Source organism: Solanum tuberosum, unplaced genomic scaffold (assembly GCF_000226075.1).
Source record: "Solanum tuberosum cultivar DM 1-3 516 R44 unplaced genomic scaffold, SolTub_3.0 scf00003, whole genome shotgun sequence".
NCBI classification, from domain to species: domain Eukaryota; kingdom Viridiplantae; phylum Streptophyta; class Magnoliopsida; order Solanales; family Solanaceae; genus Solanum; species Solanum tuberosum.
Window position 1 is genome coordinate 3,625,241 of NW_006238929.1, and position 14,206 is coordinate 3,639,446.

Below are 14,206 nucleotides of genomic sequence, written 5' to 3' on the forward strand. Positions count from 1 at the left end.
GTCCCCTGCTTAACATTCTTCACTGCCTCATGCTCCTTTGCTAAAGCTTTATCCATGTTTGTAGCATATACACCGGCATAGAGTTTTAAGGCTTCCATCCCCTTCTTTAATCCAACATTTCCCCCCTCAAAACTGTTAAGACCAGAAATAGCTGTCTCAGTTATGTAATAAGTATTTACCAACTCTTGCTCCATCTCTGAAATCCTCCTCATGTTGTTTTCCTCCAGCATTTGCATTTCCCTGTGATCTTTTTCAGCATCTTCTTTCTCAACATTTTAAGCTCAGTCTGGTCCTTGCCCAGCCTCCAAGTAGCTTGCATTACCTTCTCGTTTGTCCAATCAGACCACCTTTGGAGCTCTTTCTGCAATGTCTTCAAATGGGAAGTTAGCAACAATATATCTTCATCTCTCTCATTTTGAGGGACATATTTCCTTAGAGACTCATTATATAGGATACCAACATAATAATCTGGCACCACAGAAGAAATACTTGTGTTGTCTGTGAGATTTTCGCTAGGCTTAGGTTCCAAGGATAACAAATCCGGATCTTTTTCATTTACATTATCTTGCATGGTGGCACGCTGGAGGTGTCAGTTGCAGGTGCAATGGATGAGGAAGGACAGACTATCAGAACTTGCTTCACTAAAGGTGTATTGCTTTTAACCGAAGTATTTACTTTAGAGTGAGATCTCCTTTGTTGCACGAGAAGAATGTGATGAGTTTAGTGTCTTGTAAAAATCCTAATGAAAACTTAGACTTCATTCAAAACACATGGAGTTTAGTAACCCAACACACATACAAATGCATTTTATCTGTCGTTTCCTCAGAAACCAAATAAATGCTTACACTTTATTAAAAAATTGTACTACTTCTGATACTACTGACATTTCACATTTATGGTGTGTGCTCTTGTTTGGATGGTTGTTACCTTTTGTATTGTGTTGCAACTATCGATGTTAGTTTAAATACATTATTTATTTTGATGGTTTATTCTACAAATTGTTTGTATCTGACATTATGTAATAATGGGAAATAATGCAAATCTCCAAATATTATATAATCATCAAAACAATACAAAACAACACAATGTGATATGACACAATACATCATGAAAAAATATGCAACAACCATCCAAACAAGTCAAGCAAGAAACCCAAACCGACTTAAAGAATAGGAAAGAAAAGAACCCATTAATGATCAAGTTGAGGAAAAACAACAAAAGGGGTGCATTAAAAAGTATAAGGACAAATATAATATGACACTTTTCCGTAAAATATATTGAGTTCAAATAAAGGATTTTAAGAATAAAGTTGTAAATGGATTCCATAAAAGATATGGCTACTAGATTTTATGGTAAAATTATACATGTTTTCAACAATGTACCATATGAATGATCATTCGAGATAATAGGAAAAAGTAAAATATATCATAATATATATTCAAAACATTTTTTTCTCTAAAATTAGTCGAATTTTACAAGTTTCGAAACAAGAAAAACATAATGTGGATAAATCAACAAATTAAACGACATTAATAATATTTTTATGTTGTTAGTATATTTTATACTAATTAATTATTCGAACTCCATTGGTGGAAAACTCATACTCCTATTATATATACACCGTTAATTTTCTTTCCTTTTTGTATATAATATAGATGTTGAACTGATTTGATAAAGATATTGCCTCTGGTATACATTCATTAACACATATACAAAGTATGAATTAAAATTATTAGTTAAGTTCAGATGAACCTGCAAGTCCTTAGTTTCATCCGTCCATGTTAAATTAAAATAACCATACCACATCCAAAAAATGTAATACCATGCATTAGTTTTTTGAAAGCCAATTGTGAACAGATGAATACTAGTACTGAGTGGATATAACAAGACAAAGGAAGAGCTTCCACAAAATCTTAACTTATTTAGAAACAGAATCACTTACTTCCAAATCAACAAAAAAGAAATGGTTCTAAGTGTGATCATATCATCTTTGTCCATATATATATATTACATCAAAAGATGTTCCACTTCTTGCTAGTAGACAATCCAAATCCAACTACTCTTTTGCATATTGAGCTACTTCTTATTCTTGCGAATAAGTAATTGCTCTAGTATTAACATGCAAAACAATAAAGGACCAGTTTTGACAAAATAACAATGAATTTAATGACTAGTTGCTCTAGTATTAACATTGGTTGCTTGAAAATAACATTAGGAAACTCTGATGTAAGTTAATAGAATGCAACAATGAAATAGTTATGTTTGGCAAGTGCTACAAAGGATTATAGGAATTAGAGATCTCAGGTTTGAATCCTATGAAGGAAAAATATTTACCTCTTGGGTGAACAAAATTAGTCAGGACATTACGTTTCAAAGAACAAATGGTTAAATTTTATAAAATAAAGTTTTGTAAGTGTAGAACACTTGAAATCATAATTTTTGGGTGCTTGAGAAAGTATACAAAACGCTTGCGGAAGTATACTAATATCCATATGTAAGTATACGAAACGCTTGAGAAAGATTAAGTTTAAGCACATAGAACAACAATTTGTATTAAACCTTCAAACTTAAGGATTTTCACGGACCATCAAGCACTCCTCCCTCTGTCTAACTCTTTTCACCTGTTCTTTCTACATATTTATACCTCTTTGCATTTTTGATGAAGCATAGACATTGAAGTACTATGCATTGTTTTGATGATTTGACAAATATTTTGAGGAATCAACTATGCTATTCTCAGTCATTCAGCGGAAATTGTATGAGAATCTGGTTCGTAGGAGGAACTTTCTTCACGAGATTGTCTTCATAAAAAAGGAGGAAATGGATAAAGCATAGACGTTGAAGTACTATGCATTATTTTGATAATTTGACAAACTTACCAAGGAACCAGATTAGGGACCAGATACGCACCCGGCCAATCTATTATATGACTGAAATGCTCAGTCAAGGGAGAATACTCATTTAGAGGCAACTGTCTCTAAGAAGAATCTTATTTCATAGGGGAACTAATGAGGGATCAGGTACACACAAGGATGATCCGTAACAGTCAACTCTCACAGCTTTCCACAACTGTAAAGTTGTTGTCACCATTGCAGAAATGCAATACTTCAGGTAGCACTACAGAAAAGTTGTTGTGGTGTCCTTTCTTGTCAATGACCAAAGTTTTCACCACTCTCATCCTTCATATGTATTCAACATATCAAGAGATGAAAACTTGAATTTAGAAAAATCAAAATAGTCATATTCTCTCTGAAAAGCTACCAAAGTGCTTCAACAACCTAAGAATTTGTTCCTTACAACTGATATCTTATGTTCTAGGTTGTTGAGTTTTTGTTTTTGCTCTAACATTATAAACCTACTCCTCTTATAAGAAGTTTGTGTTTTTATTTTATTTCCTCTCTTATCTTGTAGATTTGAGTTGTTGGCTAGATTTAGCCATTGTCGTGTTGTGGGCTAGAGTTAGCCCTGAAGTCTATATCAGCTAGAGTTAGTTGGTGTAGTCGACAATAGAGTTATTGCTTAATTGTCTTGTAATTGAGTTATTACAAGGAGAGAGGGATTAAGGGTTTAATTTCTAGGTTACAAGAGGTTGTAATTTGAAACTTGGCGCATGTTGTTAGTGGAGTTGTTGGTGAAATCTTACGAAGTTGTGGTTTTTTCTTCCTTAAGCAAGAAAATTTTCACGTAGACACCGTGTGTGGTTTACTTTTTGCTATGTAGATTGTTGTTTTTCTCTGTTCTCAGTTGTTTTCAGTCAAGGACATGGTCCCTTGACCTATGGTGGATTCACACAAGCCATCAATTTTCCTATCAACTCTTATAGTTACAGTATGAAAGAATGTTTTGAAAAAAGGACATAATTTTTTCTAAAATAATAAAATAGTGACCAACTATTTTTTCCTGTTGCTGTTCTGAAGTTGCTAACTATTAAGAATCAGCAAAGCGAACACTAATCCGCTTCTTTATTGGTGTCGTACAAGAAGGGAATTTTTCCATTCTTTTGTTTTGGTGAAGCATGTCACAATCTTCACAAAGGACATGATATGCACAAGGGAGAAAAACCACAGATATCTGCTCATTCATACACATAACACACTCTCTCTCCATCTTTACAAAATTAGAGCCAGAACTTTCTGCATATGCTGCTAAACTATAATGTCCCATATTTAAACAAGGACGTATTAGTCTTTAGCCAAAGAAAAAGAAATGCCTTCCTGGCTTGTTGTTCTGTGAAGGAGCACGAAGATCAAGTTCATCACGGAAAAGAAAAAGAAGAAGTGGAACCTCTGCTATTATAAACATGGATTTCAAGGTATTTTATTTCAGTTCATTGACATGAGTATATATGTATTATCACGGGTTGGGTTAATGTGATATTGATAATTCGAATATGAATTTTTTTTTAAAAAAAATCACTATCGAATCGTATACATATTTCTCTTAAGAGGGAAGAGTCATCTTTAAAAACTAAGGAGAAATAGAAAACATATTTGCTGCTGTTGTTTTGTCCAAGCAAGTTGATAAAAATGTCAATCATTTACTCATTCACTGCAATAACAATCTGTGGAATCTCCCTTTAGCGATTTCTGGTGCCCTTTAAAGTATAAGTTCTATATAAATTAAGGACACAAGTGTTCTGTCCTTGCGGCAGCTATGCAAGTCAATTATCTTATTATTTTCCCTGGTAGAGTATGAGAATACACATGGACAAATGAAGATTTTTATTCTACTAACCCTAAGAAACTCCTAGTCTCACTAGTTGAGTTACATTGTGATGCTTAAATTGAGTTGATGTGTAAGTATGGTGGGCTGCAATGATCACGAACTTTTATAGTGAATTAGTTAGTGAAAGTTTCAAACAAAAATATTTGAAATGACTCTTTGTTGCTGGAAATTGATCAACTGACAGACCAATGAATAAATATGAGTTGACAAGTGAATAAATATGAGTTGGCGAGTGAGGGGTGAACCGTAACCTTGGAAATTGGGTATTGTAAATTAGTTCATGAAATAACTCTAACAAGGAGATTTAACACGAAATTGCTATGATGTGATTATAGATGGACCGAAGAAAGTCGTACGGATTGCTCGAGTGATGAGTTTATAAAGTAAATATGTTACCGAATGCTTTGAACTTGCATGTGGGACGAGTCTTTTACTTGATATGATACTTAAAATATCTTTATTTGAGATGATCTCATTCCTACAAGATATGATTACTGATATTGAAAAGGTTTTACACTTTTTTGAGAAATAGTGTTTTGTCAGGTGATTGTTAAACTTTGAAATGATATGATTTGATAAGATTTAAATGCTCTGTTCGATTTTCGAATGCTTCTACTGATTATAAGAAAAGTATAAATGGGAGTAGACCTTGATGAAATTAGCTAACGGCGGGTTCGTTAGACCTGGTGCACCTTATAGTTACAGATTTCCGATAAAGCCCTTGCTGGTGGGAAGGCAGAACTAGTATACTGTTACTGATATCCCTCGAGTAGGGATCTACTGATATGAATATTTAACTCCTTTATGAGGAGTTCACTGTTATTGGTTACTTCTTAAAGAGAAGGCCACACTGATTACATGATTCATCCTTGGAAACCTCCAAGCTATAAGATTTGATATGGAAATGTTTTTCTGAGTTTACTATTAAGTATTTACATTGATTGTGCTTATATGAGGCACATAAAATTGAATATCGTTACTTTTTTCTGAAAGAGCATTATTTCATTATTATGATTATTATACTAGCATGTTTTCTGACTTGTCCCTCATTAAAATGGTTTTGACTAAGTATTATTACTCACTGAGCTAGCGTCTCACTCCTCGCTAATCATTTTTACAGAGAACTCAGGTGGTATTGAAAAGGATTTCATTAACTAGAGAGTGCGATTTGGTAGTATCTGGTGAGTCGTGCATTGCTTCGCGTGGCAAGAGAACTATTGATTGCTATGATTTATTTAGTTTCTTTTAAAAAAACTCTTAGAGTCACTCCATTCGTCATTCCTTTTATTTGAGTCATGATTAGTCTTTCGTATTGTAGTCAAGTGACTAGTTTGGAACCTCTTTTTTCGTATTTGAAGATGAATTGGTTTTATTGCGTGACAATTAGATCATTGATGGATATTAAGTCGTGGCTTATAGTTGCTATTAGTTGTGTTGTGAATTTTTGAAATAGGGAAAATTCAGGATTAGCCTAGAAATAAAGGAAACTCTGCCCGATTTTCTGTAGAATTTTGGTAAGGCTTGCTTTGGGATTCTCCCCCTTAGCGCCGGTCACGTTCCTAACTTGGGTCGTGACATAAACCCTTTGTCATTTGAGGAATGCCTTGTTTAAGTGCCTCTATTTTTTTTATCATTCAAACTACAATATCAACTGAGAGACTTCGCTCTCATTCTTTTGGATTTCTTCTTTATACTTTTGCATGTTTCTCTCTACCTTCTCTCAAAAATTATCTTGTTGCACTTGTTTGTGAACGCGGTGTTGTTCTCTTTCTGCTTTCAGGAATCAGCTTGCTGTAGAAACCTTTGTTTCACTCTTGCCTCCTGCTTCAATAAGACCTGACATTCATAATATTAGAATATATTTTTTTATAGTAGGAGGAATATCAAATAGCAAGTGCATTATTAGAAGGACTGCATAAGTGAATTCCTGAACCACCATTGCTAGAGGGAATAAGTAAAAAAGAACTGACATTATAATTAATAATGAACGACCCTGAAGACATTAAAACACTAACTAGAGGCGGTTCAATGTCTTTAAAAACAAGGCATTCACCTTCGGCCCCAAAATATGATGCACCTCATTTTTTAGTAATTATAATGGTATTATAAGTTTTTTCTTAAAAATAAAGAAATTATATTGTGTCTTTCAATTTATCTTTCTTACTTTTTTTAGTTCATTTCTTAACATTAAAGACTGTTTTTTTCTTTTGTGTCAATTTTTAAAATTAACTTTTCACATGACATGTTTAAGACCATTCGAAAATCTCATTTACTTTTTTTAATATTGTGTCAAGTCAAAATCAGAAAAGAGATTAAAACGGATGACGTACTATCTATCGAAAAAGTAATTTTTTTTCATTAAAAAGAAAGAAATAACTTTGCATCACAAATATAATTTTAAATATACTATCAATTCTACATCTTAAAAGATCTAGAAGAATAGACTTAAAGTATAAAAAATAAAAAATAGTAAAAATTTAAGGTGTCCGATTTACTTTTGCCTTTAGGCAATTGATTAGAAAAAAGATCTCAGAGAGAAATCAAGGAATGCCTCCACGTCGCGCCCTTGGCTCCATTTTTTGGCCATTTTGACTTTTAGTAGAAATAGGTCATTAGTTTATTTTATTAAATTATTCTTTTTCTGGGTTTAGAAGAACGACGACTTGGGAAAACGTTTTCACCATTTTTAGGGTTCTTTCCTAAACTCTTTTCCTTTCGATCTCTTTATGTTTATTGAACATTGCTTGATCGTATCTTGGATTATGAGTAGATAAATATCCTAGTTCTAGGGTAGTGGCTACATGATGATTGTAATCTATTGAGTTTTTAATGGGTTAATGTCAATTATCATATGAATCTTTCTTATATTCTTGCTTTCTGTATTTCGTGACTGATCACCATTGAAATAAATATATTGTCCAAATTGAACTCGGAAGAGGAATAAGAGGATAGAACGTGGGACCTAAGGAGCATGATTAATTCTTTATAACTAGGGTTAATTTGTATCTAGGATAGGGATATACCTAGAAACCATGCTTGGGTCACTATACAGGAAGAAATCGTAATGCTCTATACTTAATCCATCCCATCCTCGCTCAGTGATGTAGTTAGGGTGTTATTTATCGTAGGCGATTAGAGGTCGGGAGACCATGATCATACATTTAACCCTGTGATTAATTGATTCAACAGTTGATGTAAACCCATTTAAATGATAGTAATTGCATGAATCTTGATAAAAGTTGCAGCCCTGGACTTTACCCAATCACTGTTTTAAACCCTTGAAATTGAATCGCGTTTATTATATTTTGTTACAATCTTAGAATTAGATAATAAATCACTTTTGAAATTTTGATACACTTGTGCTTAGCTGAAAGTTAGAGAAATTGAGTGATTCTAAGCGTAAGTCCCTGTGGGTACGATACCCGGGTCTTTATAAGAGCCACTTTAATACTTGAATGACCACGTGCACTTGCGTGTGCAATTTGGACGCAACAAGTTTTTTGGCGCCGCTGCCGGGGACTTTAGAATTATAAATTATCTGATTTTTTTGATTTCTTAGGTTAAAAAACAAGTGTTGACAACTTGATCTTAGCAATTCATTATTGCAGGTTATTTTGGAACTTCAAACTGGACGACGATCAACGATTGGTATCGCCTCTAGCTGAACCAGAAAGATTCGTTCACTACCGGAGAAGGCAAAGACAACTCACATACCCAGTCCCTCTTGTTACTAGTGAACCAACATCTCTAGTAGCAAGTGTTGAGCAAGAGGAACCTGAAACAATAATGGCTGAGATGAAGGTAAGAGACGTGGCAATCCCACGTACCACCAATGTGACATCACACATTCAAAAACTTGAAGCTGGTGGACGATTTGAATTGAAGTAGAGTATGGTGCAACTATTGCACACCAATGGGCAGTTCACTGGTCTGTCGCATGAGGATCCAACAGTTCACATTCAGAATTTCCTCGAGATCAGTGATACTTACACTCCAGCTGGAGTGAATGTGGATTATGTGAGGCTCACTTTATTCCCCTTTTCTCTGCTTGGGGAAACAAAAAGATGGTTGAACTCTGAGCCCGCTAACTCTATAACCTCCTAGAATGATCTAGCACAGAAGTTCCTCATTAGATTTTTTCCATCTGGGAAAACATCTAAGTTGAGGAGTGACATCTTAAGTTTTAGAAACAAAGGGGGGGAGAACTTGTACCAAGCTTGGGACAGGTTTAAATCGATGTTGATGAGCTGCCCACATCATCATTAATCTAATCAGGTGTTGGTCCATACCTTCATTGAAGGAATGGAGCCTAACACCAAAATTCAACTTGATTCAGCTGCAAGTGGTCAGGCTTTGGAGAAGACATATGCTGAACTATTTGCCTTGCTGAACAGGATCTCGCAGGCCAGCCCCGAATGGAGCGGAGAAGGGGTGAAACCTGTGATTCAGAAAACTGCAAGTATGCTAGAGGTAGATGTCGTGACTACCATAACTGCACAGATTGCTACTATGCAGAATATGATGAACACCCACTTTAGTAATCTAGCATTAGGACAATACCCCGCGCAGGTAAATGCACTTCAACAACCACCATCTTGGTGTGCGATCTATGAATGGGGTGATCATAGTGCAGAGGTATGTGGTGCAAACCCGGACTCTATTAATTTTGTAGGCAATGCCCAACGAGTAGGAGACCAGCAGAATTATGGAAACTCCTACAACCCGAGTTGGCGCAACCACCCAAACTTTTCTTGGGGTGGAAATCAAAATAGGGGTCAAGGCCAGAATCAGTATAAACCCTATGGAAATGCACATGGGTACCAACCACAGGCCCAACAAGAGCAGCCTAATAAGCAGTTTGGTAACATGAGCATGGAGGAGATGCTGAAAAATATCATGGCTGACCAAGCCCAGTTAGCTGCTGATGTGAGAAATAATCAGTTGGCTACACAGAATCTGGAGAAGCAATTCGGGCATTTTGCTAGTACCCAGAACTCATGACCGCAAGGAGGTTTATCGGGTAACTCTGATCCAAATCCGAAGCAGGTAAACGCAGTAGGTACTCGCAGTGCAATTGGAGGAGTTAGCTCCTAAGAAAAGGAATACTGAAACTGTGAATAAAGAAAGTGAACCAAATGAGGGTGAAGTTGTTGTACAAAAAGAAAGAGTGCAACCAATAGTGAAACAACCTCCTTCATTCCCTCAAAAGTTCAAGAAATAGAAGGAGGATGAATGTTTTGGTAAGTTCCTTTCCCTTTTGAAACAAGTTCACATTAACTTGCCATTGGTAGATGTTTTGCAGGGTATACCCAAGTATGTGAAATCTGTGAAGGAGATTGTGGCGAATAAAAGGAGACTGACTGAATATGAAACTATTGCACTTACTGAAGAATGCAGCTCCAAGATCCAAAATAGGTTGCCCACTAAACTGAAAGATTCGGGTAGCTTTACAGTTCAAATCACTATAGCGCAAAGCATTCATGCGCGATGATTATGTGATCTAGGAGCTAGTATAAATTTGATGCCAACTTCTTTGTACAAAAATCTGGGGTTGGGTAGTCCTAAACCTACTACCATCATCTTACAGTTGGCTGATAGATCTGTAGCTAGGCCTGAGGGCGTTGTAGAGGATGGTTTAGTGCAAGTGGGATCGTTGATTTTCCCAGTAGATTTTGTTGTGCTAAAATTTGAGCCAGATTCTGAGGTCCTTTTCATCTTAGGAAGACCTTTCTTAGCTACTAGGTGGGCTATGATAGATGTAGCAGCAGGGCAACTTACTATGTGAGCACATGATAAAGTGGAGGTGTTCCACGTGTATAAAGCATTAAAGCTGCCAGCTGTGTCTGAGGAGTTGTCTGCCATAACGGTAATAGATCTTGAGGCAGAGGCTCACTACATTGCATCTAAGGACCCTTTAGAGCGAGTGTTAGTAGGGGATGATTTTTATAGGGATGCTGAGGCACAGGAAATTGAGCAATTTCTTGATGTGGCACTTGTAGGTACATCTGGAGATCGATGAGAGCCTTTAAATAGGGTGTTGGGTCCTCCACCCAAGCCCTCCATTGAAGAAGCACCAAGCTGGAGTTAAAAGCATTGCCAGCCCATCTTAGGTATGCATTTTTGGGTGACGGGAAAACTTTACCGGTTATTTTGTCTTCATCATTGTCTGATGCACAGGTGGAAGCAACATTAATCATCCTAAAGAAGAGGAAAGCAGCTCTGGGTTGGAAAATGTCTGACATCCATGGGATCAGTCCCGCATTGTGCATGCATAAAATATATATGGAGGAAGGGTATAAGCCGAGTGCATAGCATCAGCGGAGACTAAACCCATTGATGAAGGATGTGGTAAGAAAAGAGGTGATCAAGTGGTTGGATGCAGGGATTGTTTACCCAATATCAGACAGTAAATGGGTAAGTCAGTACAGTGTGTGCCCAAGAAGGGCAGAATGACGGTGGTGACTAATGAGAAGAATGAGTTAATCTCCACAAGAACAGTGACAGGGCGTCAAATCTGCATAGACTACAGGAAGTTGAACGACGCCACCAAAAAGTACCAATATCCAGTTCCTTTCATTGATCAAATGTTGGATAGGTTGGCAGGCCAGGAGTACTACTGTTTTCTTGATGGCTACTCAGGGTACAATCAGATTGTTATTGAACCAGAGGACCAGGAGAAGACCACCTTCACTTGTTTGTATGGCAGGTATGCGTTCAAGCGCATGCCATTCGGCTTGTGCAATGCATCGGCAACATTTCAGAGATGCATGATGGCAATCTTCCATGATATGGTGGAGGATTTTGTTGAAGTGTTCATGGACGACTTCTCGGTGTTTGGTGAGTCTTTTGAACTTTGTTTGACTAATCTTGACAGAGTTTTTGCTAGGTGTGAAGAAACAAATCTGGTGCTGAATTGGGAGAAGTGTCACTTTCTGGTTCGAGAGGGAATTGTGTTAGGGCACAAGATCTCCAAAAATGGGCTGGAAGTTGACAAAGCCAAAGTAGAGGTTATTGAGAAGTTGCCACCCCCATCACAGTGAAGGGAGTTAGAAGCTTCCTAGGTTATGCTGGGTTTTATAGGAGGTTCATCAAGGACTTCTCTAAGACTGCAAGACCCATGTGCAGCCTTTTAGAGAAAGAGATGAATTTGTTTTTGATGAGAAGTGTTTGTAGGCATTTGAGTTGCTAAAGAAAAAGTTGATAGAAGCTCCTATTCTGATTGCTCCAAATTGGGAGCTTCCATTAGACCTTATGTGTGATGCTAGTGACATAGTGGTTGGGGCAGCGGAAAGATAAGATGTTTCATTCCATCTACTATGCAAGTAAGACACTTGATGCAGCCCAATCAAATTATACTGTTACTGAGAAGGAGATGTTGGCATTAGTGTTCGCATTTGATAAGTTCAGATCATACTTGGTGGGAACTAAAGATATAATCTACACTAATCATGATGTAATCCGATATTTTGTTTAACAAGAAGGATGCCAAACCTAGGCTGATTAGGTGGATTCTGCTACTATAAGAGTTTGATCTAGAAATAAGGGATAGGATGGGAACTGAGAACCAGATAGCTGATCATCTGTCCAGACTGGAGGATTCATCTCATGTGAAAAATGAGGGGAAGATTCGTGAAGAGTTTCCTGATGAGGAATTGCTTGTTTTGGACCTTGCTCAAGTGCCTTGGTATGCTAATATTGTAAATTTTCTGGTGAGTGGTTTATTTCCACCTGGGGCTTCAACACATCAAAAATAGAGGCTGAAGTATGATGCACGCTTCTACATATGGGATGAGCCCTTCTTATTCATACAGGGACCTGATCAGATGATGAGAAGGTGTATAGCTAAACAGGAGGCGACACATGTGTTGGAGAGTTGTCACTCTTCTCCATATGGTGGACACCACTGTGGCGAACGAACTGTACATAAGGTAAAACAATCTGGCTTCTTTTGGCCTACTCTTTTTAAAGATGTTGCTATGTTTGTGAAGGGTTGTGATCAGTGTCAGAGGATGGGAACCATTTCGAGAAGGTATGAGATGCCCTTGAGCAATATATTGGAGGTGGAAATCTTTGATGTCTGGGGGATAGACTTCATGGGACCATTCCCATCGTCCCGGGGTAATCAATACATCTTAGTCATAGTGGATTACGTGTCAAAGTGGGTGTAGGCTATTGCATTACCATCCAATGATGAAAAAGTGGTTGTAAATTTCATCCGGAAACACATTTTCACCAGGTTCGAAACTCTAAGGGCTATGATCAGTGATGGAGGTATGCACTTTATTAACAATTCAGTGCATAATTTGTTTGCCAAATATGGGGTGAGACACAAGGTGGCTACAACATATTATCCCCAAACTAGTGGACAGGTGGAAGTGTCTAATAGAGAAGTCAAGCAGATTCTTCAGAAGATGGTGAATGCCCAAAGAAAAGATTTGGCTGACAAGCTAGATGATGCATTGTGGGAATACGATACTGCATATAAGACACCGATAAGGACTTCTCCTTATCGAATGATGTTTGGAAAAGCATGTCACTTACCAGTTGAATTGGAGCATAAGGCATATTGGGCGATCAAAAAGCTGAATTTGGATGCTGAGTTAGCCGGTAGGAAGAGAATAACACAGCTGCACGAGGTAGAAGAGTTCAGGCTTCACGCCTATGAAAATGCTAAGCTGTACAAACAGAACACCAAGAGGTGGCATGACAAGCATATTGTGTCACGTACGTTTGAGCCTGGTCAATTAGTGTTGTTGTTTAACTCAAGGTTGAAGTTGTTCCCCGGAAAGCTTCGGTCTAAGTGGAGTGGTCGTTTTGAAGTTGTAAGGATGACTCAACATGGTGCTGTGGAACTAAGGAACAAGGATAAAAGCTCCACTTTCCTTGTGAATGGTCAAAGGGTCAAGTACTATTTTGGGAATGATGTGGATCTTGAGCTTGAAGCGCTCACATTGAATGACGAATGAGTCATGAGATGGGTCGTGTCGCGACGTTAAATCAGGCGCTACATGGGAGGCAACCCATGAACCCTTGTAATAGTTAGGATTTATTTTCTTTTGTTTTGTTATTTTAGTTCTTAGAAATTAGCAAAAAAGAAAATGACATACTCAGAAAAATACAAAAATATGAGTCATGCCATGACCAAAACTAAGGCGCTGGATGGGAGGCAACCCATCATGTTTATACTAATGGGTTTTGAGCTTAAAATGTGCAGGAATCCTGATTTCCAACCCATGGCGCATCGCGTAGTTCAGCCTTAATTTTGGATTCGACGGTAAGTTATAATTACGTCAAAAATAATGCAGTTTCCTGATGGAGCCGCAACGCGGAGGTCGGACAAAATTTTGTCTCGCTTGGTCTAGTTGGAGGCAGAACACTCCGTGTAGATGGCACATCGCAAGTGGGCCTAATATTTTGATTTCGACGGGACATTATGATTACATCATGAAAAAGGCCACTCCGTGCCATTCCCACGTTGCGG

General features: G+C 37.3%; 1 pseudogene; it reads left to right on the forward strand.

Annotated features, from left to right (window-relative positions):
• Nucleotides 1-9,027: 9,027 nt before the first annotated feature.
• On the forward strand, nt 9,028-13,691 carry LOC107059518 (uncharacterized; annotated as a pseudogene).
• The last annotated feature ends 515 nt before the right edge of the window (nt 13,692-14,206 follow it).